The following is a 5,828-nucleotide window of genomic DNA, read 5'->3' on the forward strand; positions in this document are numbered from 1 at the left end:
ATACATGATTTGTAACACCACACATTGATCATTTGGCAGATACTGGTTCACTGAGTTATACAGATTTTCCAAATGCTAACTTATTTTATTATACATCAAAAAAATCGCATTTGTCAATATCACCATCAATTCCATCAGAGTAGTCTTTCTATTCTCTTACACAATGTATTGGGAAGCTGTCAAGCTCAAGGTGGTGAATATAGTTTTCCAAGATTCTAATTTTTATTTTCATTTGTAATTTATCTTCACTTGGATTTTATCTTTGGCAATAACTACTGTCAATTGTTTTCTTTGAAATGATAGGTTTACTTCATTTTTTTAAACATGCCTGTCATATACCCAAGTGTGAATAACCACCATTTGTCTGTTAGTCGTTCTTTCAAGCAAAAATGGTATTCCATTAAAAAAAAAGAAGCATGTAGTTGAGTGAAGCAATTGTACAAGTGCTTTTCCTAAAAACATCCATGATATGGAACAAAAGTGCTATGTGTATTTTCCATTTCTTCACAGACAGTATTAAAAAGACCTATACTTGAGGGTCAAAAGTTAACAAAATTAATAATTTTTACTTCTTCATCAAAGATATTCTTAAATAAGAATGGCTTTTTTTTGCTGCATGTACATGTTTTTAAAAATACAATAACTACTAGTACAGTTTGGTGCCACTGCCTTGATTCATTCTAAAGCAGTAACGTTTTTACCCACCATCGCTTTTGCACCATCAGTGCAAATGTCAACAGATTTTAAACAAGCAAACAAGCCGGGTATAGTGGTTCGCACCTGTAATCCCAGTTACTTGGGAGGCTCAAGCAAGATAACTCCTTGAGTCCAGAATTCAAGACTAGCCTGGGCTAGTTTTGGGCAAGACCCATTTCAAAAAAAATTAAATTAAAAAAAATTTTTAAAGGCAAATAAGCTATTAGTATAATTATGAAAATAGTTTTGATCTCAGATTCCTAAAAGGGGTCATTTGTTACAATAAAAAAACTTTACATGATTACATATAAATCCTGATCTATGTATGAAAGCAATATTAAGCTCTATGCATTAAACAACATGAAGAGAAATCTATAATTGATATCTATTATAAATCTATAATCACATTAAACTATGACCTGCATATGGAATGTGTTATTTGAACAGAATAATTCTATTCACAGATAAACCAATAAGGAAATTATAGTCCAAGTAATGTTGCCCTTCTGCCAAGGTCAGAGACAAGTCAAATTCCTATTAGAAAATTACTATTTACTCAGTTTATGTGGCATTATCATATCCATAAATGTTACCCAGCCTGTTAAATGTCCAAGGGTATTGCTTTTTTAAATATTCAGTTGGTTATGTGTGGAGGTAAAATAGAAAGGCATTTAAGAAACCTGTTGTTTGTTTAACAGTTTAAAACAACAAATTGTCAATAACTGTATGTCCTTTACTCTGTTCTAAACAGAAAAATGTTCAGTGTCTGAACAAATAGCAATAACTATGTAAATGAAGCATATATATACATACATAGCAAAAAAATAAAAAGTAAAATTGCATACCATGCAGCAGAGTTCAAAAGAGTCAAGAAAAGCAGACTCTTTGTTTTATTTGGCTGGTATTTGCATAGCTAATTTGTTTTATAATGATTTACTTATAATTCCATGAATGTTACCTCTTAAATTTTCTGAATGTCAGATCACCTCCTCTCCGCCTCCACTCCCAGTGCCTTACTTCATATCCTTATACCTTTCACTTGGATTGTTCAAAATCCTCTTTATAAGTGGCCTCCTTGTATCCAATCATACACAGTATCAGGCATCTATTATTTTGCCTTTCTAAAATTTCTGGCTTCTCTTGGGATTAGCATTCATCCCTCTCCCTACCCCCATACTTACGAAAACCGATCCCACTAGCCATGTGATTAGAAAGGGAGCTGTCATTTTCCTAGGTAACCCTATAACCACAGCCTCAGTGAGTGGTCAAGAGGTGGGCACCAAACCTAAGCAGGGCCAATCACAACACTCCATTTCCTAGGCCAGAGTAATTTTATAGATGTTTAGCATCTATACTCAAGGATTAAACAACATACTCAAATAGCAAGTAAGTGATAAAATGAATTTTAAACCCAGTTCTGCTTGCTCCCAGAGCCTGTGATTATGTTATACTATAATAAAAAATCAGAATATTTAATTAGTTTATACATAGCATTCAATTAGATAATTTATGTACATGCAAAAAGGTACATATATCTTTATGTGTATATATGTATACACACACCCATGAAACTTATCTTTTTTGATCTTGTGAATATATACTATAAAATCTACAGTGTGTCCCCAAAGTCACCATACATAGGGAAAATGAGCAAATCATTTGCTCATTTGGGACACCCTGTATAACAGAGATGAATATGGAACGTATATCTTATAAATTCTGAATTGTTCAGACCATCGTCATGTAATTTAATTTACTGATTTTTTAGACTTTATGATTTTCTTCCTCCTTACTATTTTCATGCTTATCAAATTTGATAGAAAAGAGAGAAAAAAATAACTTTACTATTCATCAATAATTCTAGAAAACTGCTATACAGAGAGAAAATCATTAAAAGTTGTTAACAAAGTAGATGGATAGTAGTTTTCTGAATTATAACAAAATTGGTTTTCATAGTTAATAATCTAATAGTTTCACTTTGCTGCAAGTCTTCTATATAAAAAATATTTCGTGTGGAAATAATTTATTCTGATGTTAAGGTGTTTTCTGGAGTCCATATTTTCCCTTGGTAACAGAATATCTACACTCTATGGCAACTTCTATACCTAAAAGAAACCTGGCAGCCAATGAAGCCACTCTCACACTGTGGAAAAACTTGAAAAACACCTTTACCATGAATGTTATTACTCCTTGCGACAGAAAGATACAAATGACAATAAAACCCTGCTCAAGAGAATGAGAGTCCATGAAAAAGACACTTTGGTGAGCAAAACAACTTATAAAACTGACATGCAAAGAAGCAACCAGGCTGCTGCACAAGACAATTCACCATAGCCTAGATACTTTGCTCCACAATCTAGATAATAAATAGGGGTGGTGAGAAATGAAACTGAAGGATTAAAAAAAATGGTAAAATGTCAACGAAGAAATCTTGCACTTTATTTTGGTAAGAACCTGTGAAAGAAAAGTTTTAATCCTGATATAGCCAAGAGTACATGAACTACCAAACTGATACATAAAATAGATATGTTTAATATTAATAATCAATTTAAATCAAGTGGAAGAGATTTGATTTCTTTTAAAGTATTCAATTCTAGTAAAATAAAATTAAAAGGCATTTTAAACTAAAAAATAGGGCTAGTGTATCTTTAAAATGTGATTAGTATAAAGCCAAATCAAAATGAGAGATTATGAGAGTTTAGATTAATTTTTAATGCCAAAGTACAAAAGAAATCATAAGCATTACTGAATTCAACAGAGGAATTTAATAGTAATCCTAGCAAACACGCACAACAAATAACTTTAGGAATAAAATACAGGTGGAAAAGCTTTCTGTCTCCTAGACAGCAGTATGTTACCAGGCAATATCACTTCACTGATAAACTTCCAGTAATTTTTAACTGAAACCCTCAGATTTATTTGGCTACAAATGTCTTTTATGGTTTTCTGCCTTGCAATAAGCAAAAATATTGTAGAATCTCGTTAAATCAGTTGCAGACAAAAATTTGGATTAAACAGAATTATTAAATTGAGAAATATCACTTAGGGCTTAAAGGATCTCAAATTAATTCATCAGCTGATCACAAAATCCATGTTAGTAGCAAGTAGGCTTATAAAAGATAGACTTAATTCATCCAATAAATAGCATTCTGATCCTCCACTTACACCACACACCCAGATCTAAAATACAGTTTTCCTTACCAATTTCCTAATAAGTACAATTTGTAAATTCCTTACAAGGTAGTAAAAAGAGTAACCAATATAATAGCTTTAAAGATGTACCCACAACATGGTGACTCTGTATACTGAAATCCATCAAAATGCAATTAAGTGAATAGAAAATAGTAAAGGCAGGCTCCACACCAACATATGGACAGCAGAGAGGACGCACAAGAACGAAGATCTCCAGGAAGTGGTAGTCAAGTGTTCCTCCTTACTGTGAAGTCAAGGACAGGCTCGGCATGCAAAGGAAGCTAAGAACAGATACTTGGTTGAATAAGATCACGAGTTTAAAACAAGGACGGTCTAAGAAAAACCAAAATAAAATAGGGTCCTGGGTAGGCAGGCCAGAAACTGAAAGTTGTCAGATTGGGCAGATACATCACTATAAGTCCAAAGTCAACGCCAGGTTACCACAGAACACAAGTTAACCACATGATTACAAAGCAAAACTAAGCTCTATAAAATACGGGACAGCTAGCTTTGGGTAGGGTGATGTCCTTCTAAATCTTAAGAAGCCAGTCCATATGTGGCTAGAGTAAGCACAAGTCCCATTATAAGCCGATTCCGTGTTCCTAGGAGATTCTCATGAATATAATTATAGAAGTGCTATACATGTTATAACTCATTGATGGAAATCTCTTAGTTTTATAGGCAAAAACAACAAAAGAATATTGAACTAGTAATTCAAAACCATGGATCCATTAACTCTAACGTGAACAAAACAAAGTAAATAAATATTTTTCTTTACCTGTGATTAGTTCTATTGTTTATTTTCTTTTTTAAAAGACAAATAAAGAAAACCTTCTTGGCCTTCTTTGGGAGGCTAAGGCAGAAGAACTGCTTGAGGCCAGGAGTTCAAGACCAGCCTGGACAACATAGCAGAACCCTATCTCTACAAAAATTTAAAAATTAGCTGGGCATGGTGGCACAAGCCTGTAGTCCTAGCTAGTAATACTTGGAAGGCTAAGCCAGGAGGATTGCTTGAGCCTGGGAGTTGGAGGTTGCAGTGACTATGATCACACCACTGCGCTCTAGCAGTGCATGACAGAGCGAGACCCTGTCTCAAAGAAAAAAAAAAAAGAGAGAGAAAAAGAAAAAGAAAGAAAAAGAAAAACCTTCTCAAAGCTATTCATTTGCACACTTATTTTTTAAATGGGTACACTGATTTTTGTTTATTCTAGCTTTCCAAAGTCAAAGTTAAGGAGGCTCATAAATTTAGGCATCTCATTTCAAGAACATTGTCTCTTCTGTTGGTTTTAAGTGCCTCTATCTGATTTCCTCAGCTTGGGCAAGCTATATTGCCACACATAGATAGACTCAAAAATAGATTTAATGCTACAAGATGGGCCACAAATTACCCAATTCTTGCTCCTTGTCTGTTGGAAGCACGCACTATATACACTGAGTATGGGCCTCCATTATTTTCCACTATTTCCCAGCACAGTCCTATTCATAGGGTCTAGCTTTTCTATCTAGTGGTTCTCACAGTGTGGTCCCTGCATAAGCAGCATTCGCATGACCTGGGAACTGGTTAGAAATGCAAATGCAAATTCTTGGGCTCTAAACCACATATACGGAATTAGATTCTCTGGAGGCAGGGCCCAGGAATCTGTATTTAATCCAGGAGATCCTGATACACACTGGGTTTGAGAACTATTACTGTGATAAGGTCTCTGAGGACAATAGACCATCACAATAACCACTCTCCCAACCGTTAAAAAGGTAACATAATCTGAAAAGCCTATGCTTTTAATTTTCAATCATAATTTCCCTTAATTCTATGACTCCAAACCTACATATTAAGAATTCTAACAAGGAAACCATGAAGGTGTCAAATTCTTAAATTTTGTCTTAATTTCCCCTACCCTTTATCATTTAATTTTTAAGACTATTCTAAATCAGGAAACACA

General features: G+C 34.0%; 1 protein-coding gene across 1 annotated transcript in view; it reads right to left on the reverse strand.

Annotated features, from left to right (window-relative positions):
• NME7 (NME/NM23 family member 7) overlaps positions 1 to 5,828 on the reverse strand; it is a 164,930-nt gene that overhangs the window by 75,624 nt on the left and 83,478 nt on the right. The window lies entirely within an intron of this gene.

Source organism: Propithecus coquereli, unplaced genomic scaffold (assembly GCF_000956105.1).
Source record: "Propithecus coquereli isolate 6110/MARCELLA unplaced genomic scaffold, Pcoq_1.0 Scaffold56, whole genome shotgun sequence".
Lineage (NCBI taxonomy): Eukaryota > Metazoa > Chordata > Mammalia > Primates > Indriidae > Propithecus > Propithecus coquereli.